The 16933-nt window shown below is 40.7% G+C and overlaps 1 protein-coding gene across 1 annotated transcript in view; it reads right to left on the reverse strand.

Annotated features, from left to right (window-relative positions):
• LOC148190038 (protein Hook homolog 2-like) overlaps window positions 1–16933 on the reverse strand; it is a 49178-nt gene that overhangs the window by 23222 nt on the left and 9023 nt on the right. The window contains exon 4 of the mRNA XM_088073760.1: window positions 3927–3992. The gene's annotated coding sequence lies outside the window, so the exon portion shown is untranslated. The remainder of the gene's footprint in view (window positions 1–3926; window positions 3993–16933) is intronic.

Here is a 16933-nt window from a genome sequence, read left to right on the forward strand (position 1 = left end):
GAGGATTTTGGCTGAGTTTTCACCCCCCACCCCCCCAGCCTCATGTAGAACGATTAATCAGAGACAATATGAAGTCATCGCTCCCTCGTGGGACTTTACTGCCTGTAAAAATAAACCTTACATGGCTCATAAGCAGAGTTGCTAACACTGATATCACGAACTAACAAGCCGTGGCAGTGTGATCCTCTTTTCTGGGTGTTATTTTGATTTAAAAAATAACATTTTTAAAAAATTAAATCAGCTCAAGATCGGCGGGATTGATTGTTTCCTGTGTTGGTGCCGTTTGAAGGAAATGAAATGTGATGATCGGAAATAACAGGAATCAGTCGGTTGGGTTAGAGGAAGTATTTGATCTCAGGGGAGATTCGTATTTTCTGGAAGAGGAGGAATGAACCGCAAAACTCTGAGTACATGGAGGAGAGGAGAAAAGTGGAGAGGGGTGGTGGAGGAGGAGGAGAGATGAGAAGAGAAAAAGTGGAGGAGAGGGGAGAGAGAAGAGAGGAGAAAAGTGGAGAGAGGTGATGCTGGAGGGGGAGGAGCAGAAGGAGGAGGAGTAGGAGAAGAAGAGAGAAAAGAAGAGAAGTGGAGGAGAAAGGAGAGGAGAAAAGTGGAGGAGAAAGGAGAGGAGAAAAGTGGATGAGAGGAGAAAAGTAGAGAGGTGGTGGTGGAGGGGGAGGCGGAGGAGATTAAAGAAAAAGAGGAGAACAGAGAAAGAGGAGAGAGAAGAATGGAGAGAGGATAGGAGAAAAGTGGAGGAGTGGGAGGAGAAGAAAGAAGAGAAAACATGTAGAAGAGGGGGAGAGAAGTGGGGTAAATGAGAAGAGAAGAGAAGAGAAGAGAAGAGAAGAGAAGAGAACAGAAGAGGAAAAGGGAGAAGAATTAAATGGAAGAAAAGAGGAGAAAGAGGAGAAGCTGGGAGGACAGATGGATGTATGGTGTAACACAGAATGGGGAGGTGAAAGAGGGCGGTTAGCTGGCTGGTGTTTGTGAGCAAATGTATGCGTCACTGAAGCTATTCCAAGATGCACAAATGCACTCTCGCTTTTTCTCTCTCCCTCACTCACATGCACGCACGCAGGCGCGCGCACACACACACACACACACACACACACACACACACACACACACACACACACACACACACCTCTTGATAGGCTTTGGCTGTTTCCTTGACAACAGTATAGTATTTTCAGAGATCAGAGGGGGCAGTTGTGTGAACATGTGTGCGTGATTCATCTGTGTGTTTGTGTTTGTGTGTTTGTGTGTGTGTGTGTGTGTGTGTGTGTGTTGGGGAGGTTCGACACTGCTGTTAAAAGCTTGTTAGTCGAGAGGGGTGTGGCCAAAATTGCAAACCAAGGATGGTAATTCTAGTATATTCAACAGTTGAGCGTCAGAGGGACTACTTTCTTCACACTGTCTTATCACATTGATCCTGTACGTAACATTTTACTTGAGTTACATGTGTTTTTTATGGCCAACAGATTGTAAATAAAAACCCAGACCTTTCCCGTCTTTCTCGGTTGCCTAGAACAACTTGTGGACTGACCTCTACTCAAAGGACTAAGGCTGAATTTTTAAGGAAAATGCAAAGGATGATATGAATTTTAACCAGGAAAAACCCTTTCTGGCAGAAAGCCCTCGAGGCAAACTTTTCTTTTCAGCTGCTACGGTGCACAACTGTAGCTAACATTAGCTAAAAAATCACAAACTGTATTTCAAAAACATGTCCCCACTTACGCCGACTATACAGAAATGAAGCACGGCCGCTGACAACTTGTGCTGGTGACGTCATTTAGAGCTAGAGTCTGGTGGTGATCTCCGCAGTGTGAGGTTCCCGCCCACACATTGGTCTGACCAATTGCAAGTAATGTCACTGATCACGAGCATACCAATCATCAAACACAGCTGCAAATTGTGATGTCAAATCCCCTTTTTATAGCATGTCCCATCTGCTAACTCAGAGAAGGTCAACACGTTCTTGTCACAACCCGTCAGATGTTAGTGCGTTGCAGTGGACTTCCATGTCTACATATTACGAAGTCTCTGTCCTTCTGCGTCTGCTATTTGCATTCAGTGATGGTGCTACCGTGATGTCAACAAATGCACATGGTGGGATTACACTGCATGCAGTTATGTTTAGACAACAACAGCATGAGGCAACCAACGTCCGGGAACCGAACACTGGACCCCACATGAAAGTCCATTGTTTGTGGGACCCATCCGCCACGCCTCCCGCTTGCCCGCCTTATAGGCGCTCTCGTGCTCCTTATATTGGGACAGCTGTGGCTCAGAGGTTGCGTGGGACGTCCTCTAATTGGAGGGTTGGTTGATCCCCAGCTCCTCCAGTTAACATGTCGAAGTGTCCTTGGGCAAGATACTGAACCTCAGTGAATGCCTATGAACGGTGACTGAGTAGCATGTGGCACCTTGTACGGTAGCCTTGGCCACCAGTGTGTGAATGGGTGAATGTGACATGTAGTGTAAATGTGCTTTGAGGGGTGTGAAGACAAGAAAAGCTCTATACAAGTGCAGTCCATTTATATTATGTTGTTACTGGCAGCATTTCAAACTGGTTTTGTTGTATCAGGCAGATGCGCCAGGTGGCTGGCATATAATGACACCGCAACCGGTTCTGTCCGGCGCACGCGAAAGGTGCATTTTGGAGTCGTGCACTTACACCGAAAGCACTGACAGAGCAGAGGACGTATCACTTGTAAAATGGATTTTTTTGAAAGTCACAAACAGAAGCTTTTAGATTGTATCCAGTAAAAGTGCATTTAAAAGGAGAGACAGGAGTGTGAGTAAAGGCCCAGGAGAGGTCTCAGAGGCCCTCTGACAGCAGGAAGGGCTTGAATGTGTTTTGTCATTGTGTCAAATCTATTCTCAGATCATCTAATTGCTTAGAAATTCATTGACGTCATTCAGGGACAGAGACAACAAACTAACGACAAAACTGGATGGATATGAAAAAATCAGGTGCACTTCCTTTACTGCTTTACATGCGCTGACAAGAGGGAACTTCACACTTGTCTGCAATTTCCATCTTGCTAATGACCCTCACACATCTGTGGCAACGTCATAATCATCAATAGAAAGCCGTTATCCTTGAAAATAAACAGGATGTTGTGATGTACTGTATTTAATTAAGGGCTGTTCTCGGTGGATGCTTCTGAGAAGCATACGCTGGTTGACAGATCTTGAAATGTAGATGAAATGTTTGACACACATATAGAGACGCACTCACCAAACACACAGTAGCCCCCACCTACACCTTCACTACAGGAAATCAAGCATTTCCTGCTGCACCACAGGATGTGAGGTTAGTAACTCGCCTTGTTTGAGTGTATTATGAATGAGAGCCACTCTCACTGTGGACCACAGTCTCACTCACAGCACTTTTGAAGTTCTATAATCAGCGGTAATCATATTTATATGAGATGCTCCGCTCCCACACGTTTGATGAATGAAGATCACGCTTTATAAAAAGGCTGAGATGGCACAAATGTGCGCTTAAGTGAGTGTAAAAAAAGAGAAGATGGTAAATTAAAAACAGGATGCATGCTGAGAGAACTGATTGGGTATTCTCAAAGATCGGCACAAAACTGAGGCAATATTTATCAGGTTCGGCTTTTTAAATCAGATTGCGTTTAGAGGTCAAATAAAACACTAAATTGCTCCTTTTGTGTGTACGTGCCAGGAAAAAGTACAGTAAGTTGCTTTGGACATAAGGGCCAAATAAATGTAGTGTAATGAAATCTAAAGTTAATAATCCTGATTCAGTCGATAAATCAATCAATCTACGTACTGATCAGTGATTTAAGTTGGCATTAGGTTTTACCTTGAAACTGTAAGTGCTTTTCTTTATCAAACTACATCATATCAGCAATTTTTTTCCTAAAGACGAGAGGATAAAAGTCGATCCATACCTTAGGAGGCGGGGTCTGTGTTTGACGGACAGGTGCTGATGGACTCCAGTGCCTCTCGTCAGGTCCCTAAAATTATTAGATTGGGTTAATTGCACGGGTACACATTCATGGCCTTGTTAATTAACTGCCCAAAACTTAAGCAAAATTTTTAAAAATGTCGATAAAACTCAATTGCGAGATGACTGCGTTTCCATTGAGTGATGTTCTGCGACTTCTCCTCTCAGGATAACATTCAAAGCATGGCGATGGATGTTCAAAACATTAGCAGGTTTATTTCTGTTGCAGTCGTCGCACTTGCCGTCATTATTTCCAAGTGAATTCCAGCTGTGTGTTGTAAGTGCATGTAACCTTCATATTTGTGTGTTTATTGGGTTGAAATTCTATGTAATCTTGTGCTGCACAGCCCGCCCCCCCCTATTTTTTTTTTTTTTTTTTTTGGAAACCAAAGTAATAACCAGTAGCGATCTCAGCAACTGAGATTCAACAATCTCAGTATCACTACTTACGATGACAATCATCATACAACATCACACAACTTTGCGTGGATTCGAGTGTGTGAATGTGTTTTTTTCTCTCTTGATAAGGATTCAGCTCCAATACTTGAGTGAGTGGTGTTTTTTCAAGATATGATCTTTTTCTTTACTAAAAGCCTAACTGGGGACAGAAGACGGAAACTAGCAATAGCTATAATCTCTGTATGTAAAACCTCATTTACTACAGCTTGTTTGTAACAGTTGTACTATGTTAATTTGCATAGTTCCTATTAAATAAACTATATAAATAAAACTGAAATACGTTTACACAGTTCCCATTTCAAAACAAGTTAGCTGAAGATGTTTAAAGTTTTCAACCGCTTCACTGAGTAAACATTAATAAGCTACCTACAGGTGATAAAATTTGTGAGCCAGCTGCAGCCGTCATTTCGGTCATCACTTAAATAAAAAGCTTGCTTTTTGTCTACCTCTGTCTAAAAATAAAACTAATTATTCTGAGTGGTAAATCTGCCGCTGTTATCAATGTAAACTGCAGGGCTTATCAAGGGGTCAATTAGCCGAGTGTGTGCAGAACAACAGTGTCTGCATGTGTGTTTAGTTTGATCAAGCAGCTCCATGAAAATTTGCGTGCACTTTGCGTGTGCACCTTTGTGCTCCTGCAGTGTAAACAAGGGTCAAGTGCTGCTCCGGGGGCAGAATTGTAAATATACTGCTTGTGCCGAGAATGTCTACATTATAAAAAAAAAAAAACACCCAGAGGGCGAACAACATGCTCAGCGAAGCACACTTAACGCACGCATGTACACGGGGAGTGAAGAGGACAAACGGACAGAAAGATGAAATATGAGGAAAAAAAGGAGGCAGAGATCTTTTTGCACATCGCCTGATGGTTACTATTATACCCATCTGATTGTGTGATAACACCCTGCACCTCATTTCTGGGCACCAGACTCCACCAGTAATACCAGACAGCTGGGAGGCAAAAAAAGCAAAAGTGCAGTTTAACCGTTTCATTGCTGGGCAGAATTGAGTTGGTTGTGGTTGTCTGACTAAAAGCTTTCTCTCTGTCTTCATATATTAGTAGTTTCATGACAACGAGTGTTTAAGTGTCACTAGACCTCTCCCAGTCACGCCTGTCTGTATCACTACCTGACTGAACACCACAGACGACACGTCTTTACCTCTAATCACAACTGGCTGCTGTGCATCTGTATAATCTGCACCTCGCTGATATGAAACCAAACATTGTGATAAAACTCATGTGATGGGCTTTATCTCATCACTAGACGTGCTAAAAATGTAGTACTTACTACTTCTGGATGCCAGTTGTTTGTGCAGAGGGTTTTTTTTGTAGAATTTCTGACTATAAATGAGTCTGCGTTTTCCCCCTGCTGTGTTTGTCCTTCCCCTTTGCTCTCATGGGAATGAAAGGGGGTAAATATGAAGGGTGGAACTCATAAAAAATATGTGATGAAAACAGTAGTGACTTATGTTATATGTTGATCTTAATTTAAAAAAAAAATGAATAAAGCCTGAGTGAATTGACAAATTACCTCTTAAATTCAATGTTAATTGTATAATACTTTCATAAAATCTTTGCCATAAGATTTGAATTGCAGTTGTCTAAAAAAAAGGCAATGCCTGCGCTTTGTTCTTTATCTCTGCTCTGTACTACTTTAGTATGAATATATTAAGCCAGTCTGTCAAATAGTGAAACGCATCAGAACTTATCAGCTAGCGGTCAAAACAAATAGCTGCAAAAGTAACGTTTTGTTGGATATTTGCATACTTCTTCCTCATTACTCGACACTGCCGTGTTGCAGTTACAATAGAGCGACTCCTGAAAAAGTGAGCATGTTAACAGCGTTTGCTGGTGTTGTGCAAATGTTGAATTCAACGAACGCACCAGTGGAAACACAAATGAAAGATTTATGATGAACGATTCAATTCTATGGAGCCCCCAAAGTCCCAAAAAGGTGATGTTCTTTTTTATCTTGTGTGCACAAGATAATTAATTTGTTCCCACAAGATATCCTTTGTGCATAATATTAAAAATATATCATCTTTTGGGTCTCTTATGGAACTCAGTACAAATCAAATCAAGCCTGAAGCATCATTTTAGTGGAGTGGCTCTGCTGTTATCAGTGCTGCTTTAAACCAAGTATATGTAAATTTAGCTATAAAGCACTGTGGCCACAGAGTGACAATTCTACATTAAAGCAAAATGTTAAAACTTACTGTAACAGTAGCAAAGTAAAGAAGATCATTAAATCAGCAAACCTCCTCTGTAATTTTAAATTAGCCACTAGTCATAGTGGCCTATAAGTGATGCTGTAGCAGCAAAACCCCTGAGTGTGCTAAGTCTATAATAAAGTGCATTTTTCTCTTAAAAGTACAAACTTTTATATCAAAACCAGGTCTAGCATGATATCAGATTCTCAGTACACAATTATCGTGGCCAAAACAGCTCACAATAATAATAATATTGTGATATTTATGGAAAATTTGAAAAACAAAGATGCTATCATTCAAATTATTCTTTACCTTTATTTATTGTGCGTTTTGTCTCTTTTCTGGCAAATGACTTACACTCAAAATACGAGTCCAGGGAGGCTCTACTGCTTTATTTTTTGCACCAGACAGAGTTGCTGTTGATAATGTCATTGTATGTTTACATATAATGACAATAAAGTCTGATTATTTCTGTAACCATTGCTGTACAAAAGCTTCCAAAAAAGAGCAATTACACTTAATGGATAGTGAAAAGACAATCAGATGGCACTGAGGGAGGGAGACAAGGCAAGAATGTTGGATTTTTTTGCACAATATTATCATATTGTATTATTAATGTATCAATATTCATTTTTAAATATCATGGTTATCGTCAGTATCGGTAGGCTGTATTTCATCACACTTGTTCAAAACAAATGAAAATTTAAAAGCCAAATCATCAGCTCAGTTATACATTATCCACATTCGACTAAACAAGATAAAATATCTTTTAGCGTGTTTCAATTGTACCCCTCGCATGACTGATCACTGTGGAATCTAAAAAAACATGCAATGACAAAATTTTCCATGCGTGTGTGTGTGTGTGTGTGTGTGAGTGTGCACATGTGTCATTCTACTGAGGGACTGAGTGGAGAATTTACAGGTGACTTGAATGAGTCTCGTGTTCACAAAAATGTCTGTGGTTTGTTGTTTCCGAGACACAGCCTTTCAATGTTGTGGCTTTGCAAATGTGTGTAATTTGAGAATTCCTTATCTTTATTGCGTGGTGTTCACAGTGCTCCGCCTGTAGCAGGCCGACACCACCACCGGTAGCTAACCTTTACACACACACATATGGCACTGCCAGGTCTGTAGGCTGTAATATGATGGTGACTAATTTATCAGGAAATTCTTTTTACATCATAGAGCCGTCAGATAAATGGCATATCCGCACAAAAGGTTCACACTGAATTATCTCTCACTCCCGCACGCATGCACACACACGCACACATCAGTGAAGGGACTTGAAAACAGCAGATACTGTAAATGATGGAGCAGACAGGCAGCAATATCTGCTCGTTCAAGGACTGAAACATCTCTCTTGATACACCGACTGGCACAAATGATCTACGTAGGAATCCACTTATAACTTTGAATGGAGGCATTCGAAGCACACAGACATAAACAGCAGTCGCCTTTGACCGCCTTTGCACTCACTCTTAGCTTTCTTAGTATGAGAACAACTATCCTTTGACAGGAAAGTTCCTGTCTGTCTTTGAGTGTGAGTGTGTGTGTTAAAGTGTGAGTGTGTGCGCGTGAAAACCCAAGCTGGTGAACCACTTCTGGTAAATAAAATAGAAGTGGGCTTTGCTTGCTGGTGTTGTCGCTGTACGGCTGTGAAACAGACAGCAAATAATGAGGTTGGGTGAAACTCTTCTGACTGCTAAATTCAGATGAAAGTTGGAGGGTCCTGAATGACTAATTAGGAGATTAAGTGAGCACGTATTATGACTGTGATCCCTCTCACTGGAGGAAATTTGTTTGTAACATTAATATTATGTTAGTGCTGTATGTGTTTCATATTGTCACACATATTGCAATGTGTTAGAGACTGTTACAACTACACAGTTTTACACATTCATATGTCTGGAAGCTGATGGCATTTTAAGCTTTTAAAGCAGGTTCTTCAACATTTTTGAGGCCAAGGAGCCCTAAGCTCAAAGAGAGATGGGTCCCGGAGCCCCTACTACATTTAATGTATAAAACTGAGTTACACTTGAGATAATTCTCTAAATATTTTCAGGTCTTCTCTTATTTGCACTTGCCAGTAGCTACTGAATTAGCAGCAGTTGTATTTATGGTTAGACGTGTTGGCCGGTGGTCTTGGGGGGACGGGGTGTCAGCCTTTGGCTCAAAAGGTTACAAAATAATTTATTGTGGCTCACAAGAATTTCTGTACACATTAAATAATAATACAGTCAATCAACTAATAACATTTAGAAGTATATAAATGCCCAACACGTTCTCATTACTAGTGTCACTGGATTTGTATGTTAACATATTAAACTCCAGTTATCCTCCTGCATCTGCTGCTGGCGTTTCAGGATGCCAATACCGACGCCAGGATGTAAACAAAAGCACATGGTGGGATAACACTGCAAAATCACTTAGTAATTGTTTACGCAACAAAACCACATGGCAACCGGCACAGTAATGTCAACAAAAGCACAAGGCAAAATTATGCAACAAAAGCACGAATGGGTAGGTTTAGGCAAAACAGGCACGTAAGGTGTCATATTCTGATGTGAAACAAACAACGGACTCTCATATGAAAGTCCGGGGTTGGTGAATCCTTCCACCACCCCTCCTGCCCGACCTATAGGGACCGTCGTGCTCCTTATATTACGTTGTTACCAGCAGCGTTTCCACCTGATGCCGCCTAGTAATGTACCATGCATGTACCACACGTATCACACAGCCGCGAAAGGTGGCTTTTTGAGTTGGGATCTTATGCCAAAATCATTGTAAAAATGGCGGTATATGACAACTTCGTAATGAGAAAATGTCAGTGAACAAGTTAACCTCACCATCATGGATTATTGCTACACAGTGATTTAATGTTACCTAGCTCACGTTTGAGCAATTAACCTAAAATGAATGTTTACTGTAAATTAAATGCGTTTCTTCATGAATAGGTTGATTTATCTTCTCTAGTAATATGTAGAAAAAGAAAACATTTTTTAAAAAAAATTAAACCTTAAATTATTACACAATAATTTGGTGCCCCCCCCCCCTTGCAGTAACTGTTTTTAAAGTGCGATAAAATCTGTCTGAGAATAATGAAACCAGTAATCTGGGACAGCGTGGGCATCGCTCTGCTATCAAAACGTACATCGCTGTGTGGCCCACAGTGTGATGCACTTACTGTTCTAATGAATGGATGAATGTATGAATGGATGGGAAACTGAATTTGTAAGAACTCATCTGTGGTTTGGAGCAATCCAGGTTAAATACTGAAACACAGAAACAGCTCACCAACATAAATAAACAAGTTCATTGACAATACATTCATGATAGGTATTTTCAGGGGGAAGCCATATCATGGCATCCACTTCTGCTCATGTCTCTCTGCTTTATTTCCAGGAAGCAGTGGAGAGTAGAAGTGCTGAGTCTCGATGATCATCAGCGCTTCAGGCGCCTACACAGTTTCAGCCAAACTCGCACAATTGATGTTGCTAGTAACCACGCGATTAGACGCACTGTCCTTTCCCAGTGTCTACTTAGTGTCTCTTTGAGAAACACTTCTCATAATAGAGGTGCTCTCTGTTGCTGGTAGCAGACATGCAGGCAATAAAAACAAACAGATGACAGATTTAGCACACAAGTTATTGCAGCAAACTGTTATATAGGTGACTGATACATACATGAGGCTGATGTGAGAGATAAATTTGTGAGAGACAGATTAGTTCTTGGTAATCCGTTTTCCTGGTGTGTTGTTAAAAACTCCCACCACAGAAACCAGATATGCCCATTTAACGTTTTTTTTTTCCCCCTGTATCAGTAACATGATCTAGCACTGTCGACATCGTCTCTGCACCAAAAGATAAACATAGCCAGCATCTCTTATTTAAATTACATGCTGGGAAATTGTGTAGGCAGTAGTGAGGCTCTCACCTCAAACCAAAACCACAGATTTTCATTTTACATGTCGAGAGTAAATAAGCCAAGTCATTTACCAGCTACTGTGATTAATGTTACACTCTGCCCTCATGTGAATGAGCTCTCTTTCTCACAGGTCAGTGCATATTTAATCTACCTTTAGATTTTCACAGGAGAGGAGAGTTTAGTAGAAGGGAATGCAGACAGGCCAAACAGGACGGAGAGACACAAGGTCAGACTGCACAGAGATAATTTCATGGCCATCAACTCTGATTTAAGTGCCAATGATAAAAAACTCCCAACACTAAAGGAGTCCTCCACCAGTTTAGCATTGCACTACAATGTCTTTTCTTGTCAAAACCTGCCGCCCACGTTAACAATATGCAACTCTGCCGCCAACAATTTGTCAGAGATTACGCTTTCTTCACATGCTCCTCTCACATATCGTACTTCCCAGCTGTGCAGTCGTAATTACAACATACACACATTCAAGTGCTCTGGTCAGAAAAAAGAAAGAAACGTGGACACTACAAGTAAAAAGATTTTTATGGCTGATGTTTTACTCTCTTTTGTGCTTCAGCTGCACAAAGAACATCGAATGTGCATCTGGTATGTAGTTGATGTTTTAATTAATTTATAAGATTAAATAACATTTTAATTAGCTATTATTTGCTTAGTTATGCTTTATGTTCTTGTTGTCTCAGTGAATAAGGGCTTTAGGTGTTGCAGAGGTAATCCCAACTGAAATTAGCTGCTTTAAAGTGCAAGTTTAAAATTCTTATTATAAGTTATTGTGACTGAATGATTGAGATATGGAGATCTGCAATGCTGTTATCAGTATTAGTATGCTCGCCTGGCATGCTTTATAGTTAAGGTTTGCTTGCTTGCTACAGCTAATAGGTGCATATACTAAAATGGCAGCGACTAAAAGTCCGTGACATCTACTTGGAGCAAAATATATATACAATTTTTTACTATCAATTGTTGACACTGTTTACAAGCTTTCCACTGTTTCTGCTGCCCTGAAATGTCTTGCAAACGTCACAACTCCGCAACTTGTAAGTACAAAGTTTCTGAGGAGCACATGAAGGCAGCATAAAAGCACACACAGCCGAAGCTGAAGACCCAGAGTCTCGTTCAGCCGCCAACGTTAGCACAAAGCACCCACCGCAACTGCCAACAGGCCAGATAACAAATTCCAGCTTATGCTGGTAACTGGTTTTAGTTTTTTCTAGCTGGTTTTAGATGGTCCTGACCCAGTTCTTGGTGATTTTTGTTGTTTAGCTGGGTGGGACACCACCTGCATATCCCAAGACAGCAGAGACTGAACTGATTAATGCCCTTTGCTTTTCCTACTTTCTCCTCATGACACCATTATTTCTCTGTACTCAAGGACACTGATTTGGTTTCAGTTTTACAGGAGCTTCAAAAAACTGGAAAAAATAGCTAGTGACCACCTCAAGCTTGTATGAGCAGCTAAATCATAAAAAAAATATGCGAAAACATTCCTTAAGCCAGTCAAACAACCAGTTTAAGGCTGTTTTTCAGCAGGGAGGTACAATCCTGACCACAATCTTTTTTTTGTGCATATATGATTGTGGCATTTAGTTGTTTAGTCACGTGATCATTACATTGGAAGAGCTCAGAAATTCCCTGCTCACACACAGGGGAAGAACGAGATGCTATGCACTCTGACATTGGTTTTCATATAGTAAGGTAGAGGTTACGTTAATGACAACTGCAGTGCATCATAATCCAGCCATAATCCTGGAAACGAAAATGGCGAAAAACAGTTTAACATCCAAGTCCACAATTCATTATCATATAGTTTTCAGTTTTTTTATGTTTTTAACAAGTATTTTCTGTCATGTATTATAAGAAAAAAATCTCAGATTTTTCCTTTCTGAGACTATTAAAAACTGAGATTCTTCTTCATCAAAGCCTCATCTTGAAAACATTGATTAATCAAAAGGGACAAAAAAAACATGTTTAATGTACTCTGGATATGCAACAACATAACTTGTCACAAATTCATACACGGAGTACATTAGGAGGAAAACATCAAATGTTTTTTAATGATACAAAATATTATGAAGAAATTTTCACACACACTGCATGTGATTACTATTATTGTGAACAATGAAGTTGACACAGCATTAAGTAATATGCAACTTAACAAGGTCAATCGAGGTAGAGGTGGTATGATTTGAAAATCTTATCTAACATCTAAATTAAACACAAAGCACCACAGAGCATGTGCAGCCTCTAATGACAGCTCTCAGCTGATCCTGTGCGTCCGTTAGCATTATTGCTAACTTGATTCTTCTCAAGGCAGCCATTGCCACACTGGCACCGCAGCTGGCCCTTTACCGCAACTTATTGAGGAAATGAAAATGCGGTGTGCCCAAACCCTATCCACCCTGGCCCCCTGCCACCTCATATTCACTTCTCCTATTTTCTCACAAAGAGGAACTCTCAGCCAGCGACAAAAATCGAACATCCGCAGTACATCCTATCTCTCTTCCTTGAATCACCAATTTAGAACAAATCTGAATCCAGTTTTTAAGTCTAAAGCAAAACCAGAACGGCCTAGATGGCGCTACTTGTTTGGGAAATGTAATTTATTTATGATATCTGCTGATGCAAAAAGGCTAAACCACATTCAACAACATCACAGTGTCGTGACAAGCTTTTTAGTCATTTACAGTATATCAGCCTAAGTTTAACAGCAAACACATGATGTGTCCTGTTTGGGTGTATTTGCAGAAAAGGGAGTGTTTGGTTCCTACTCATTTGTGTCACTTAACTATTACTATCACTGACATCAGTCCTTGACCTGTGTGAGACCTTTTTTTGTTGTTGTAGCTCACCTCAACTTGACGCACTTCTCCCATAAGAGACATAAAAAGCTGGTTTCCTCTCTTTTTTTTATCAGGAAGCAGTTTCCTTCGATGACTGCATTATACTCATATGTCGGCTACATAAACAGATTTAACAGATACAATGTCATAAAAGATGTGCATTTCTTGAGACGCTAGTAAATTAAAAGCCTACCTTTTTAGTATGCGCTTTATGTAGTGTCTTACAATCACAGTTTTATGGTTTATACTTATACTGGTTTATACTTAATAAAAATCTCTTTTAAATTTTTGCTTATTTTCTATGTTGTGCTTGTTTTTGTCTTGCTTTTGACTGGTTTATAGCTGCACAGTGCATAGTGCTTGTTTTTGCCACTGAGAGGCTCAGAGTTTTATTTTAAGTGACTGACAACAAAATGCAAAACCCTCTACAGACACATTTTTGTAAAAGATTAACTTCCTTTTTATTTAACCAGGAACAGCTGCTAAATTGCCATCAGAAAACACACCAGACTCCATAAAAAAACAGAAATTTTAGTGTATATAGAGCCAGGATTTTCACATGAAACTGGGTGAATTACTGTAAGGGTTTATTTTAACCACAACAAAGTTGGTGATTCTTGGAACAGTGAAAAGATGAACAAAAATGATTTTTGTGAGTTTTAATTTGTGTCAGCTTTGAATAAAGGGTGTTTTATGATGATAAAATTGCTATATATTTAAAACGGGCCTCTGTGGGTTTGATGATAGCGATTTTCAGTCTGTTTCTGGTTAGATAGAAAGGATATTACTCTTTAACAAAGAAGTCGACCTCTGCAGGGGTCCTCTCCATAATGTTGTCAGACAGAATAACAACCTTGAGCCTGTCAATGACAAAAAAACAAGCACTCTTAGTGGATGTACAGTGAAGTTGCTCAAATGCCCAAAGGGGTTACACTGCAGCCTGTTCTGTCAAAACCAGTTTCAGACATTTTCGCCCAGATCTGTCACTTAGGTACGAAGACAAAATAGAGTCCAGGTTGAAAAAGGACCAAGTTACCATTTCAATAGTTGCTAATGTTGCTGTGGACTCAAAGTCTAGCTGCTATGTAACTGATTGGAAAAAGACAAAGGAAACAATTTCCAATCAACTGAAATATATCAAAACAATAATTTAAAATAGTTCACCTCATAGTTGACATCTTTATGCTCACAGTTTCATCCCCCCACTCATAATTAAGTGCATATTTTTGTCTTTCTCAAACAAAAAAAAAGGCAACAATGAGCCAGCTCAATTAATAAACCAAATGGGCATGTAAAATCAGATTAGACCTAATTAAACCCCCACTTCCTGCCGTTTGCCTTTTTTACAGATTGGCAGAGTGACAGGGAGTTTAAGCATCCATGTAGATGGAGGGGAAGTGGGAAGGACAGCTCCATATGCGTTACGTCAGCCCGGGGGGACAGCTGGGTCCGACTGTCTTTTCCTGCCACACTCATTTGGCCCCAGCAATCATCCTGTCTTGTGCTAAAGGTCTCTCGTCGCTACAAGGCTCCTTGGCACTATCTGGGAGCTACAGACGAAGAATATGCTGATTAAACATGCCTTCATTAAAGCGATTACACGCACAAGGCGGTTCAATTTCCCACGGGCTGCCAAATAACGACGAGGGGGGAAGAAGAAGAAGAAGAAGAAAAAGGCTTTTGGTGCAGAGATGAGGTTTGTTTCATGGAGGAGAGGAGTGGGGGAGAGAGAGAAATTGACAATGGCTGCTTGTTAGCGTTAATTTAAGTGACCCACACACTCTTTAAGGACTGACTAACCGTCTTCTGACTTAATATGCTGTGTGAGGGAGTGAGCTGTCCTGTCCTCGAGGGGACAGCCTGCTTTTTGCCCTGACGAGCACCCCTACCTGACTCACCACACCTACAGGCCGCTTCCAGGTCACCGAGCTTCCAGCGAGGAAGACCTTGCCAAAGATGCAGGAGAGACGTTATTTCTGGTTCATTTAATAGAGCCGGCCAGTGTTTTAGTGCCTGAATAAGCTGCGGAGATTGTGGTGGGAGGCGAGAAGGAAAGGAGGGAGTTAAAGTCTTGATGAAGGCCAAATGAACATCAACCGCTTTTAGGCGTTTTTCAGAAAGTTTTGTCTTTGAAATGAGTGAAGGACAAACAAGTTGTTTTTTTTTCCTAGTAAGTTAATATTCATGCAAGATGAGGGAAATATTAGCTATTACAAAAAGTATTCATTTTGTAAATCCAATTGACCATTTTCATTCATTCATTGTCCGTAACCGCTTGTCCTCGCAAGGGTCGTGGGGGGGCTGGAGCCAATCCCAGCTGTCATCGGGCGGATGTGGGGTACACCCTGGACAGCCAGACTATCGCACCCTGGATCGCAGACTATCGCAGGGCCGACACGTATAGACAGACAACCACACACGCTCACAGTCACACCTAAGGGCAATTTAGAGTCACCGATCAACCTGACCTGCATGTCTTTGGACTGTGGAGAGGAAGCCGGAGACCCCGGAGAGAACCCACGCAGGTGTGGGGAGAACATGCAAACTCCGGACCGAACACCGTTTCGACCCGGGATCAAACCAGGGAACCTCTTGCTGCGAGGCTCGTGCTAACCACGACACCACCGTGCCGCCCCAATTGACTATTTTGATTGAAATATTTGTTTCTATCTCACACTGACTTATAGGGAATTAGTACTTAAAGTTCTCATCACTGGAAAGATGATCTTGTCATTATGCAATAAAAAGGTAGAAATGCTTTTGAAATTGGTGCTATGTGACCAAAGACAACAAGAAAAACACATTCACTTTTGTTTAAGAGGTAGAAAACATACAACTACCAAAGTGCTCTGTGTCGCACAGGACCGACAAACCCTCCCGCTGGTAGGTGAGGCAATTTCAGTTTGGTTGTTTTTCCAAAGAACAGAACAATATTGCAGCCGGCTGGTAACAAATGATCCATAATTCCAGTTAAATGTGAACTAAAACCTGTTAACAAAAACATCTGAGGTTAGAAATAGGCAACACAGCAGCAGAATCTTGGTTTGAGTTTGACCGGCACTGCCTTATTTTAGCCATTTGATCCCAGTTTTTTCAGCCTTGGTTTTTACAAAACAGGAAACAGTATTACGCCTGCTCGCGAAAGTCTGCAGTGCACTTTATCTATGGACCCGATGATGTAGAAGACTCAGGTAATTTTATGTTCGGTTTTATACTCGATGCTTCATGCGCCACTAAGCTGCTTTCATAGGAATGAACAGGGCCTCATATCCAACTCTGTATCCAGTTTTCTATATGCATCCATGGTGGTGGGCATAGGAAAATGTGGAAATACAATCTGTAGTTCAAGTAACAGCCCCACATTAAGCTCAAATCTACGAGATGACGTGAAACGCGTGACACCTCGCTGTTGCCACATCATTCAATTCTCAATAAAAAGAAAAAAATTAGGAAGCATGATTCATAACTGAAAAAGTATAGTTGTGTTGTTGACATTATAGAC

Source organism: Plectropomus leopardus, chromosome 3 (genome assembly GCF_026936395.1).
Source record: "Plectropomus leopardus strain MGB_pleo_1.0 chromosome 3, ASM2693639v1, whole genome shotgun sequence".
Taxonomy (NCBI): Eukaryota; Metazoa; Chordata; class Actinopteri; order Perciformes; family Serranidae; genus Plectropomus; species Plectropomus leopardus.